At 35.9% G+C, this 14,783-nt stretch overlaps 1 protein-coding gene across 14 annotated transcripts in view; it reads right to left on the bottom strand.

The window, feature by feature from the left end:
* ATRNL1 (attractin like 1) overlaps positions 1–14,783 on the bottom strand; it is a 487,687-nt gene that overhangs the window by 156,336 nt on the left and 316,568 nt on the right. The gene's annotated exons all lie outside the window — the stretch shown is intronic.

Genomic DNA, 14,783 nt, shown 5'->3' with positions numbered 1-14,783 from the left:
AAGAAAGTACAGCCTTTTATTTTTATTTAAAAAGTGAGAGGAAAGAACTAACTTCATGTTCAAGAGAGGCGAGATAGATTATGATTAATGTCTTAAAATACCATTGTTCTTCCACTGAGAACATTCACTTGCCAAAACAAAGATGTTTAATGCCCAGATCGAGGCAGCTGGATCAGCAGTGTACACAGATCTGTGTAGGCAACAGAACATAAATCACGGAAGACTTGAGGAGCGGAGCCACTGCCGCCCCTATGATTCTACAAAAAATCACTGGAAAACCAAGGGGCTGCCCAAAGATTCCACGTCAGACAACATCCTTCACCTGCAGAACAGACAGAAGGCAGTACTCTGCCCTTGCAGCCACATTTGAGAACACTGTCCCTTAGCGAGAACAACAAATACATTCACTGCAATAATCTACAATAGAACTTGGATCAGTGTGGCAAATTACAAATCCCACTGTAGCCTGCCTAACCTGATGCACCTTAAAACATTATTGTCCACCAAGCCTACTGGCTTCCACTGAATAAACTGAACCCGTGGTCAAACTCCCTTCAAGTCAGCATGACTCTAAAGTTCCAAGCAAGCAGTGTCTTCTTCTAGTTGGAGCATTAGCCAAATCCAATTGTCATCCAAATCCAATTTCACAGATACTCTGTGAAGGCAGAGACAATGGAGACCTTCCACTGACACAGCTTAATGAAATAAATCACAGAGCCCCAGGACATCATCATGCTGATGACAATGAAGCCTACACTGTGTGCTCCCTTTCCTGGTGACATCATATTTTGTTTATGATAGGTTCCATCTGAGTCTTGCAAAAGATCAATCTTTGGAATGGAAAAAAATCCTTCAAAATTTATCCTTTAAGTCTCAAAGAGAAAATAAGGATGCCTATTTAAAGAAAATAATGTAACCCAGTATGGAGCATGGCCAGATAATTAGCAAGAATAAATATTACAGTTATGACTAGTGGATGGGTCACTGCTTCAGAACAGCAAGATCCAGATTTGTGACCCTCTTCTTCCAAGGACATCGGATATACAGTCACAGAGTATTAAAAAAAAAAAAAAAAATGCACCTTGGACTGCAGGGCTCAGTTACTCAGGGCTCAGGCCTTAAGTTAACACAAGTCACTAACGAAACAATGAACCAATCAGAAGGGAAAAATACTGCCTTTCTTTTGCAAATCACTTATTAGTCAATACAGAATTTGTCTTTTCTTTTGTTTCAACATAACTTTTGCATCAGGATCAGCTTGAAATTCATTATACCCAGGCATCTATCTATCTATCTATATATATCCATTTTTTCATGACTATAATCCTATTTTGCAATGTAGCTGCTGCCTCCTCTAGCCATGACAGTTCCCTGAAGACAATATACTCCATAACAATTGCTTCTCCCATATCTCCAATATCTGTAGCTACAGGACATTAATGTTTTAATGTAAACATGAGCCCAATAGGAGAGGAAATCAGTGCCTAAACATTTTTGAGAACTTTAGTCTTTCCATATCTCAGTCTTCCATATATAAACTATGTATACCAATACTTTGCCAAAGGTTTTGGAGGTTCCATCCATTTAGTATTACCAAGTGTTCACATAACACTGTCATGGAAATACTTTCAAAAAGTACACAGACTTCATAGACAAACAATGTAAGCAGGAATATAAAGAAAAAAATGGCTGTCAGATAAGTTGCTAAAAGCAGACCTTATACTCAAAGAAATATGAACAATGCTATTTTCAAAACTGATTCAAAGAATCAGCCAAATGTCAGAACATTAGACAACGCTTGGCATTTATAATTTTACTATACTCCATAATCCTCCATATTTTTTCAAGAAGCAGACATTCACAGGTGACATTAATTCCCGAATTAAAAAAAAAAAAAAAGCACAGGCGCCCTATCTACTTCTTCCTCATGTTCTTGAGAAGAAGCCCTTGAAGAGAAATGTGCTTTACCACTCTCTCATAAACTCACTGGGTGGGTAATAAAAGAGACAAAAGCAGCATGAGTAAATGTGAAAGGAAACTAAACAGCCTGCACATTCAGAAGTGAGCAGGTGAAATTACGTTAAATCTTCAGAAAATGGATGATGAGGATAGCTCACAACCAAATGCCATGTATTTCACTGCCAGTGACGGGAGATGGAAAATTTTGCAGAAGACCTTACAGTAATGATAAAGTTCTGCTGTATAAAGAGAATGTCTATGGGTGCAACTTCTAAAGCATAACGTAAAAGATTCATATAAGAATCATAAGGTCCAATTATCAATTTACTCATTCATGAATTAATCTATTTATGTGGTATGTTAAAGATGGAGTGAAAAGTATGCATCTTTAACTGTTCAGTTGCAATACTTACAGAAATTTAATGAACATCTAAAATAATTATTCCTTATAAGTGTTTAAGCAAATATAAGTAGCATAGAAAATCCACCTAATTCATTTTCAAATCAAGTAACAAAACTCTCTTTTTTATTAATTTCAAATTGTACCATTCCTCATCTTTGTTTAAACAGAAAACTTCTGTTATTCATTTTTAAAGGAATAATTTTCAGAAGTATCAATACTTAATGCATGCTGCCAAACCACTGAAAGAATAGAAGTGCATAGTATACCCCTGATACTGAAAAGAAGGAAGGATTTGGAAAAAATTAATTTACATTTACTTTAATAGTTCTTTATTTTGTCAGTCAGATCCCAGCTTAACTGTAGCAGGTAACATCACAATCACTCTCATGTGGTCATCAGCTTGTACCTCAACTACCACAGTCTTCTTACAAGCCTTGAAAATGCAGTCCTGGACCACCTAACATCAATGCACAGTATTTCTGCAGAGATCATAATCTTGTCATCACTTTGTTAACATCATCCCTTGCTAAATATCCTTTCACTGGTTTCCCTGTTTGTTCATATCAAATACCTATCAAATTGCCTTCAATTTCAAAACCCCTTGCAATTCATTCTCCCCTATCCAGCATTTCTCATATGCTGTCATTCTGGTTCCTTAATCATTAATGCTACCTTCTGAAATTAGAAGACCATTTATACTTTCTCCTACACTATCCTGTAGGCTACCCAAAAACTTAGGCCATTGTCAGCTTTCCAATCAGTTCTGACACTATGTCTCAGAAAACTGGGTAAAACTGAACCACTGGTATACTGAGATAACTTAGTCGTATGGGCTTCCACGTTGCACACTGTCATCTGATAGACCACCTTTCATTACATCGACCTGCTCTTTTTTTTTTTTTTTTTTTTTTTTCTTAAATTAGCTTTCGAAAAACTAATCAGGTTTAAAGCTGTCTGACATAGAAATCAATTCAATGCTTCAGGTGCATATTTAAAAGAACCAAACCCTGTGAGGGTTGACCATAAGCAATCTCTCAGGAATCACAGATATTGAGATTTCAGTGACTCTGGAAAATAACAGACTTTAAATTCATTTAGTATTTTATATTTGTTGGCATAATTCAAGAACTGACACAAAATTTATGAAGGTTTAGTATGCCACAGTAAGTCAAAACAAAACCAGACTAGATTGTTTACTCAGAGATTGCTTAGACCCCACCCTCCCCAAAGAAAAGAACTTTATTTTAATATGATGTCTGTTCCTTAGCTCTGATAAATTTATTATATGACATGAGGGATAATAAATGATTTTATGCAGCAGTAGTAGAAGAGACTACAAGCAAGCTGAAACACTTCTAAAATCAAGAGTTATTTTGTAATACCTGCAGTTGTACTAGAGGGCAGGGCTTCCAGACCACTACGAGACGTTCATTAAAATGTCTTGCAGCCAGCAAGTTCCCACTTGACAGATCCTGCCCTTTAATAAAATCAAGTTACTCCTCTTTAAACATCATTGGCATTTTATAGGCTGTTAAAAGGAACAGATCGCAGTATGTTTATATTGCTCTGTGTCTCCCTGATTGTGTCTCATTCTGATAACCACCTGTCTGACTAAGCTTTGATTGGGTATGTATCTTCTGCAAATAATTCAATAGGAAACAAACATGTTACTGTTGTATTAAAACCAGAACGTGTATTGGGACTGAAGATTATTGGTCAGTGCAGGAATTTTGCAGGCATCTGGTCTGTAGTTCACATTGCATGCAGTGAATTATATCTCAGTAATTGAGAATGATGAATGATTTGACCCTCTTAAATATATAATGAGGGAAAAAACAGCACAGTGAGAGACCAGATTTAGGCAATTTTAGCCTCCAGGAAAAAAGCAGTTGTAACCCAACACCACCTACAAATCTCAGTGGGTGTTTTGGTTGGATAGTGTGTCATACCTTGGACGATACATCTCGCATTATGGGCAAAAAGAAACACTAATATTTATCTTCTACAGCATCAAAACCCATATGCAATGTAAAGAAGTTAGAGGTTTTTACCCAATAAGGTTAAAAAAAAAATAACCTTTGGTTTGGGGATTATTTTTTTCTTTGCACAGGTATTTTATAAATCACTCTAAAATGCAGGAGTATTAAAAATAAGTGTTACACAAGACAGCTAAATTACTCTTATACAATTTAATGTCACATTGGCAAGATAATACCTCTTTCTGCACGCACCTCTGTAGTACTATGGTGACATTACTAAACTCTAAAGTTAACAGCAGATCCAGAACTCAAAAAGCATGGTAATTAGTAATTTCATGCTGGCATCTCACAGTGGGATGTCCTGCCGTGGTTAGAGACTGGCCAGGACCAGCCTCCCATTCATACAGATACGGAAGACAGAGGTCGGTTCACTTCTGGCATGATTTGTCTCTTCTCCCAGCTGGCCATCCTCCTGCACACTGCACTGCGTGGAAACATCAAAATGCAGCGCCTCTTGTCAGACTTTGGAAAAGATGCTGTCCCCAGAGCTGCAGAATTAAATACACTGATGGCAAGGCAGCTATACAGCTTGAGGCTTTGGGCTTGATTTATTATTTTGCAACACTAGATAGAAAGAGGAGCATATTTGTTCATATACTGTCCCTAAAATCTGTGCTAGAAAGTATTAGGCAACATTGCTGGGGGAATTTAGTTTGTGTTGTGGAGGAAAGTAGAAAGCAGAGAAATGATGAATAGATAAAAAGAAAAAAGCCAAAAAGTGAAAAGAGTTTAAAAAATGACTGAGGAGATAAGGGGAAACCACTCTAGTATTCTTGCTTACTTTTCTTATTCAGACAACCAGTTGCTAAAAGCAGCTTCTGGTCACCAGAAAAGGTAATTAAATAAATTCATTGCTCTCTTTTGTCTATGGTTCAGAAACATGCATGCTTAATGTTGTAGAAGATGAGCACGTGAATAGTATGCATTTCTGTTCTGGCACAAGGACTGGATTTAAATATGAATGGGGAGATCTCCTGCAGCTGACAGAAGTGCTCACTCGTTCCACCACTGCGGCAGAGATGTTACCTCCAACTCCAGGGTCCCATTTTCAGAGCAGCAATTCAGATAATGCATATTTATAATGTTTTTAAAGCCGAATGAGTTAACAAATCACAAAGACCTTGAATTACACAGGAAGTAGCAAAATCCAATTGGGTAGAGCCTTAATTTGATACGTCTGTATTGTGTGATGGAGCAGGATGGAGTCCATACAATGGAGCCCATGGCAGATAGGGCTTTCAGTATATTGAAAGCCCTATATTTGTGCTCTGAAAGACAGCAGCTGCTTCCCATCTTCCATAACATCTGAAGAGAGTTTTACATTCAGAGTACTCACAAGCCAAGAACACACATGTCTAATACAGGCTGATGGAGAGAGTATTTCTCATGGTACCCAGACTATTGGCTGCTCAGGAAAGCTACATGTGGCAAACAAAAGAGGAATTACCAAAGAAATAAGTAGAGCTGTTAAACATGTACTGCAATAGAATGAGAAAACTTTTTTTTTTTTTTAAACCAACACTTCAAAATGCTGTGATAGATCTGTAAAACTTTATATAGCACATCCATGTTTTCAACACTGGGAACTGCTCTCCACAGCAGAATATATATTTTTTTCCCCCTAGCATTTTCTATAGTGCTAACAAAATCAAGATAGAAGAAAAACAGAGAAAAGTGATCTTCTATAAGGCTAGTCTTATTATCCGTTGTTATTATAAGCGTTTTTTTATTATTTCTAATCTGTAGTTGATTTTTTTTTGTAGTACTTTTTACCTGCTTCTTGCAGTACACAGCTATCAGTTAGACAAAAATACATCTCACTTTTCACTTTCTAGATGCGACTTTTTATTTATTCTTCTGTGTTTTAAGCTTTTTTGTTCATGCATTAACCAGTTGCTTACACAAACATCTCAGTTCTTTCTTCCCAACTACTCCTGACACACTGTAATATATTCAACATCTCAGGGCTGAAATCTCATCTCCATTTCACAAAACCACCTCTTTTGTGGATTTTTTAGGATATGCCTGCTTATGTGTTGCTATATACAACCTGGCACCAAGGAACTGTCAAAGACTAAGTGGCCTATTTATTTACCAGCATAATACAGATGATGATGATGATGATAAAAACAAAACAGTCACTTTTCTGAATATGCTGTCTTTACGTTCCTGTTACCAAATCTGGTATCTCCCAGTGCTGAGTTTCACCAGCTCTCAGAGACCAGCAATCCTGAGATACTACTTTCCAAAGCTAGCTACAGAATATCCAAATAATGTGAATATTACTAAGTTTCTTATCACATTATTTTGCCTACTGGAAAGATATCATATTATAAACACAAAAGTAATATTATCTAGACATGAGAAAACTAAGTCAGATGTTAACAAACAAAACTCAAAACAAAACCAACCACCTGGTAATTTACCCATTTCTTCATTTTACCCAGAAGGTTTTGTAATTCATAAATGAATGAAAAGCTACCAGAGTTCTTTTTTCTAAAGGCTTTTATGTTAATTGAGTTTGCTCTAAACATTTTCATATATCACATCAAGTATTCGATGAAGTGCCAAAGCACTTTGTTAACAAACTTATTTCCCAGATGTGGCTAAAGCAGGGACAGAAGGCTTGAATGTTCTAACATACCTAACAATTCAATTACAGTTATCTTATGGTGCCATCACATATTTTTCTTCAACAATCAAACAACCTCAGCTGGAAACTCCAAGCAATAACATAAATAAAGGACCATCTGGCAAGAATAATTAAGGAAGGCTGGAAATAAAACATTAATTAGTGCAGTAGTTCAAACGACCTTCAAAGGCCTTATTATGAAATTATATCCAAAACAGATAATCATTTATTTCATGTTACAGTTATATTTAACTAAGCATGAATAAATAATAATATCATTTTAGGATGCTATTACATTGTTATTGACTCAAACTGCATTTGAAATTGTCTTATTTTTCTATAACAATAAAATTAGAATGGAAAACAACCTACATCAGTTTAGAATGGCAGCCATGGTTTTCCCCTGTTTCACATCAGTGAGCCAGATGAATCAAGCTTGCCTCAAAATTTACATACTAGAAAGGAATAGAATGGTTTGCCAGGACAATATGCATGCAACTAATTGCTTTTAAATCATTTACATTTGTTTTCTCCATTCCAGAAGAAAAAGAATGGAAATCTAGAATTACTTGCTTCTTGATCTATGAAATGCAATGCCAAATATTAAGATTTATTAAAATCTCTTCTATGTAGATACATACATGGCCATCACAAACTCATGGAAGACATCTTCTTGTATCTTTCAACATCTTTACTACTTTTACTGATGATCTTAAGTTAGTTGCAACTAAAAGAAATCAACAGATTACAACATAACTAGAAGATAGGTAATGGTCGTCTCAAATGCCTTTCTTATCCCAAAATCAACACAATGGGAAAAGATTGTTTGAAATGCAAGCAATAACCAAGTTGTTTAAAGGAAAAAACAAACAAGCAAACAAACAAACCAGCTCAGTACTTCTTGTATTTCTGTACCTTTTCCAAATTGCATTTAAAATGTATGTATAAATTATTAACAGTTACATCTGTATATTTTCTGGGTTTGTTCTTTTAGTTGAGCATTATTGGGAAAATATTCCACAGCAAAGGATTTTTAAAAAGGACTATAATTAAAATACATTAATTATTTTATCTTAATACAAAATTTGTCAACCAGCCAGTAAGAGTAGAGCTTTCCATTATTTGGTGGAGTCACCTTCTCCTTATCCCCAGTCTACAGGATGTCAAACAACTGAATGAATTACCTTGGACCATAGCCAATAGCATGTCCTTTAGTTATGAGCCAGACAATGACAAAGCTCCTGAAAGTCTCAGACATCATCTGGATAAGCAGGCACAGGGGATGAAATCTTCCTTAGGGAATCTGTGGACCAGATCCACTTTATGAAGATCCTTTACTAACAAAAGGACTACAGGACTCCTCAATGCCACCGAATACCAAAGGGAGCCAGATGAAATGTTGCCGATATATTATTATTTCCACTATTGACTTTTGCCTAACACAACACGTTCACTGCACCAAATGGGGCAAACAGTGCAAATGCAATGCTAATGGTGATACTAAAGTAATGAATTTCAGTTTTGTCCTTTTATCTTTCTGGAAGTCAGTAACTTACCCCTGGAAACTTTACTAGGATCACAGATACATTGCTGATATAAGGTAATGTTGCTTCTTACACAGAGAAATTAACATGGATTAAGCTAGTATGTGAGTTCAGCACTGCACCCACTGATAAGGATATAAATTACTACTAGAGCCTGCTGTTGCCTTTTATTTAAAATGACAAAATCATTCCAACACAAGGACCAAAAAGTAGAAGTGAAAAAAAAAATACAGAGAAATAGCTGGCCCTTTGTTACCTGCCAAACTATAGGAGTGGAGCATAAGAGACACTATACAGCACTGGTGAGGCTGCACCTTGAATATTCTGGTCACTTTTGAGCCCCTTATCACAAGAAGGACATTGAGTTGCTCAAAGTTGTGCAGAGAAAAGCAACGAAGCTGGTGAAGGGACTTGAAAACAAGAGTTACGAGGAGCAACGGAGGGAATTGGGGCTATTTAGCCTGGAGAAAAGGAGGCTGAGAGGAGACTTTACTGCTCTCTACAACAACAAACAGGGTGGGTGTCAGTCTCTTTTCTTAGGTGACAGGTGGTAAGACTTGAGGAAACAGTCTCAAGTTGGTCCAGGGGAGGTTTACACTGGACATCAGGAAGAATTTACTCACAGAGAGTGTGGTCAAGCATTGGAACAGGCTGCCCAGGAAAGTGGTGGATTCATGATTCCTGGAGGCATTTAAAAGACGTGTGGACCTGGCACTAAGGGACATGGTTTTGTGATGGGAGTTGATAGGTCAGTTTGATAGTTAGACTTAATCTTGAAAGTCTTTTCCAACCTAAATGATTCTATCATTCTATGAATCTAAACTAACAAAAGCTGATGAGTAATAGATGCTGAAAGGTAGTAGAATCCAGACAATATCCATCCCCAGCAAAAAGTACTGAAAGGAAGGAAGAAATCTCAGATATTTGTGAAAACAGGAGAAAGAAGGACCTAAAACTATTTGAAGGTTATAGGAAGGAAGTTCTTACAATTACCTGAGGGATGGAGAGAAAAAAAAATTACTAGGGAACAAAAGGAAGGTGAAAAGACATAGGTCAGACTGTAATAACTCAAAGATATAAAGGAGGGAGGTGTGGACTCTACACCATCATAAACTATAAATCAACTGCAGACTTGTCAGCTCAGATCAAACTTGTGACAAGAGAAGGAATACAGATCCAGAAAGTGGACCTATGATTTCTCTGACAGAAATCCTACTGAGTTAGCATAGAGATCTCCAAAGACTTCTGTGATCACCTCCCTGCGCTACCCGCAGAAGTGCCTCTCCAGTTCTAGTTAGGATGCTTTAGACACTGTGACTCTGCACATGGATAGGGGAAAGCAGATGGTGTGACAGTCTGTGCAATGAGCTGAATGAGTCTGACTTTCAAGATCAAGCAAAGGGTAGTGAATGGGAGAGATATTGCTGCTCTGGTTTTCCAAGTTTCTGGCCCTAACTTTTTAGGTAGATGGTTGCACTGTTTTGCTGTGGGAGAGTAGAAAGAGAGTTAGGTGTATCATATTCAGGCTTATGAAAAAAAAAAAGATTGTTGTTTGTTTTTCCATCAAAAAGCTGAAGTTACATTAAAAAATACACAGGATGGGCCAACATAACCATAAATATTTGGTCATTATTTTCATTGTCTTTAGTTCTTATGTCTCCTGAGTACTGTTCTGCAATGGTTAACTTCTAAAGAACTGTGAGGGAGCCCAGGCAGGCATATCCTCTAATGCCACCAGCTGAGAGTACAGTAAGAATCCAAGCTTGTTCCCCCAGTTGTCCCCAAGAATTCCACAGATGCTGTAATTCAAGTGCACTGGATACAAGAACACTGATTCTGATGAAGTAGTGATGACACTTTCATTGAAAATTTTACTAGGTTTTACAAAATATGCGTTAGTGTTTTTATGAAATATTTTCACGAGAAGATGAAAAAGCCTTTTCTGACTTCCAGTCAGTCTTTTTGGAAGGTGTTTTGGTACTTCTCTGGCCCTTCTAGTGAAACAGGTACAGAGACCCTCTTCGCAGAAGAAAAAGGGTAAATTTTGAAAGGCAATGCAGATTCCTTGTGAAGATTCTTACTTTTCATAGACGTTTGCCAAGGGCAGAAAGAGAGTATATATTATTTTCTTAGAAGCTATAGCTTAACAAACCAGTACAGATTACTCTAAAATAAGGACTTGCAGAGTGAAAGGTTGTTTTTCAGATGTGTCTGGCCTAAACAAAATAAACAGCTTGAGTATCCATCATTAGCAGGCATAATAGCTCCGCAGGAGATGCAGCTTGAACCTTGAAGAGCTATGCTCTTCAATTAAAGCTAAGAAAATGCAGAGAAATCAAATAGAGAAGAAAATATTCCCTTAGGGAAGTTCTGTATGAAAAACTATGAAAACAATTTTCACTAATAATAGTTTATATCGTCTGACTCATAGAAGAAAGGGTAATGTCAGAACAACACCTTTTGTCACTCTTACCAAGAAGACACAGAGAGAACCATAAGATTTCACTGAAAGAGAATTCTTAAGATTAAATCTAAAGAAGGCATCATTTGGTTAAATCTTAAAAAGATAAGCAAAACGTATACAAACAAAAGCACAATGCTCTATGAGCAAAATCAAACAAAACTCTTTTGAAATATGATAATCACTGAGGGCAGAACTATGACCTAACTTGACAGCAAACAGGAAATATATTGGAGCAAGTAAGGTTCTATAGCAAAAGCTTTCAATCACTGGTTCGTCATGAGTCTACACCATTCCTAGAAGGATCACACTCTGGGAAAACTGCACACCTAGCTCTTCAATGAATGACGAAATATATCATCAATACTGGAGACCATTTTGCATCACACTATTGAAATTAAATAAACCCAACAGGAAACAATGGGCTTCTATACCAGCCACACAGCAGCAAACACTGCACGTAACTAGACGATTTAAAATATCTTGTTATATCTTATTATATTGGTTATGCAGTGTAAATCAAAAGGCTATCAGATAGACCATTCTTTACTCTCTGGAAAATAAACATCAAACAGAAATACAAAGCCAAGTTTCATTTTTGGTTTGATCAAAAAGATGAAGTATAGCTTCTTGGGAGTGTATTAGAAATACATCCATTTACGCTACAGTTTCTATCCCTGCAGTTGTCTCTATATAAAGAATGCAGTATAGGCTGCCAATGATACCAATAAAATGAAAACATACATTAATTCATTTTTTCTTAAGCAAAAAGATGATAATTTGTAAAAATGCTAACATAAGCATTCCACAGCATTCACTCCATTCTGTTAGAAGAATGAGAACTAGTAAAGCAAAGCTTGATGACTGGACCTAAAATATGATATGGCTACAGATTCATTAGTGTAGGGACAATAACTCCATTAGGCTTAAGAGTAGTCAATTAAATAGATTTTCTACATACTATTTGCTTACTAACCAGTGGTCAATTAAATTCATTGTTCCAAGATGATTTTTAGGAGCTATAAAAGAATGATTTTAACTTCTAGGACAGTGGAAGTCAATCTAAATCCAAACACTTGTATCTCTAAGACTTTGAACCATCCTGTTAATAGGTCACTGCTTAATATGGTTGATCGAATACAAGTACTATTATAGGAACTAATGAACTGCTTTTTGGGTTGCATGAAATGGAAAAATCTCTCTAGGTGAAGTCATTCAGAGAACAGCAATGATCATTTGCCAAAGCTAATAAAAGTTGATGGCAATTATGGCATATCACGCATCAAAAATGTGATTTTGTTAAATATGGTTTAATAGAAGAATTGTTTCAATAAAAAGTACAAAGTGGTTTTATGCATAACTTTTTTCCTAACAAAACAACTATTATGCATTTTTCACACTTTCATCTAACATCTACATTTCAAATGTCATTACCAGTGACCTAGTGACAGGAATACACTAAAGTTGGCATTTGTCAGAGCTGACAGTACATTGGAAATAAGAGAAGCAGTGTTCTTCTCCCAGCTCTGCCCATATTTAACCTGTGAACCACAGGGTGTTATTTAACAACCCCAGCCTTATTTTCTCCAGCTGTTAAATGGGAACAATGATCCTCTTTTTTTGTGTGTGTGTGTGTGTCATACTTTGAGGTACTTTGGATGAAAAGTGATGCATAGAAAATTCTTAGTTTTCTTAACATCCATAGCTGCATAATCTTATAATTTGCTTGGAAAAAGAAAACAGCCTCTTTTGTATAACAGATATATAGGCATAGATACAGATATATGCACTATATTGTAGTTACAAATTATATATTTGTAATATGTTATATAATATTATATCATACAACATGAGATGTTTTATGTCTATTTTTGACCCAAATGTTTTTAAAGAGAACAGACAGAGTAATAGAGTAGTGGCATTCTAAATGTTAACCTTTACATCCAGAAAAAGCTGCGCAACAGTTATATAGAAAGAAATATAAAATTAAACCAAATGTCAGCAGTTAGCTGTTTCTATTGTTAATGGGCTTTTTGTGAATACTGTAATAGAAACAGTTTCAATTTGAGTCTTTAGACAAAAATAGTATTCAAATTTTGCCCCATCTCTATTATCTCTTTCCTGCCATTGCTTCTGTCACAGTTCCTCAACACTCATCAATGTTATTTTTTAAAGCATTTTTCTCCTTTCCTTCTTAGCCCTGCAGAAAAAAAGGAGATCCAAAATGAAAGTAAAAGGTACTGTGAATTTTTCCTCTATTTGTTAAATAATATTACAAATACTGATTTTTGAATTTCTGAAACTAAAAAATAAAAACAAAAAACGCAAATATTTTCATGTTTCTTTCATTCTGAGAGACTAATATCCTGACAAATCTCTTAAATGACAAATATTTCAATGTTTGTAAAAATTTTAATATTGTAAAGTAGGACTTCTTCAGTAATAAATCAAATGGAGGTATCAGTGAAGCAACTCCCAGGATAACAGCATGCAAATATATCAAACTGTTCCCAAAATATATTTTCAAAATACTGTAACTGAAATGATTGTACTCCACAATAACAAAAGCTATATAATTGTCAACTACCCTACCCTAATACTTATTGCTTATGGTGTCATATAATTCCCAGTCCTTCTATGCTTCTTTACCCTGGAAAGTCAGTGAGATGAAAATCAAGATTCTTTCATTCATATCCCAAAGGTTTTAAAATATCATAAAATAAAAATGTAATTTTTGTGGAACCGAATAAATAAGAATTGCTCATATTGGAAAATAGTACACTTCTTTTTTTCTAGCCATACACAAAATATCTTTTTTTTTTTTTTTTTTAAATTTGAAAGGGTCATTTATCCATGAATGCTAGAAAAATGTTCAAGAGAAATTAAATATGCAGAACACAGCCAGAACATACTGAGGAATTTAAAAAATCAACTCAAGGGCAGATGCTTAAACCAAATATCATCCAAAAACAAACAGCTTGGGCCAGGTCCCTGTTAACTGTAAGTATTCTAATTACTGAGACAGCTGATGTTTCAAATGAATGTAAGCCACTTTGGCTAGGGTACAATTCCTAAATGTTGTGTAATTTTGTTATGCCTTTTTACATTTAGAATAAAGAGTGAACAATGAGGAAAACTCTAAGAGAAGTAATGTAAAGCCTTCCTCTTGCGAAAACCATAGAATAAGCCTTGTAATACCGTAGCTGGAGCATTATGTCCAGTTTTGGACTGAAGGCAAGGTTACCCTTACTTGTATCCCACTTTATTTATTTATTTATTTTTAAAAAGGTGCAGGATCCTTCTCCTGGTCAGAAGCATTATTGATCTCCATTTCCATATTCATCAGTAAAATGTTCCTTACCCACAGACACTGTATGAACAAATGCTGAGACTATCACCATGAACACAGTGAGAAGTAACTATTCACAGCAATTTCCACTCATATCTCATACTGTGGACACCAAGGAATTAATTCTTCTGCCACATGCAGGCAGTCATTGCACGATTCACTTCTGAATTAATATGTAATAAGGCAAATACTGGTCACAAAAGGGTATTGAGTAATCCAGTGAGCAGCTGGCATAACAACCACACATAAATAAGTCTTGCACGTGGCCACTAGCTTTGTCTTTTCCCAGCAAGATCAGAGTGAAGACAACCATAGATTTCAACAGCAACAAGGGGGAAAGAGAAATAAATCACTTTCAGGGTTAGCATGTGAAGATGCTGTGATTGCACTGTAGAA

The sequence above is a fragment of the Anas acuta genome, chromosome 7 (assembly GCF_963932015.1).
Source record: "Anas acuta chromosome 7, bAnaAcu1.1, whole genome shotgun sequence".
Taxonomy (NCBI): Eukaryota; Metazoa; Chordata; class Aves; order Anseriformes; family Anatidae; genus Anas; species Anas acuta.
Note: the sequence above shows the minus strand (reverse complement) of the source record. Positions and strands in the feature narration are given on the sequence as shown.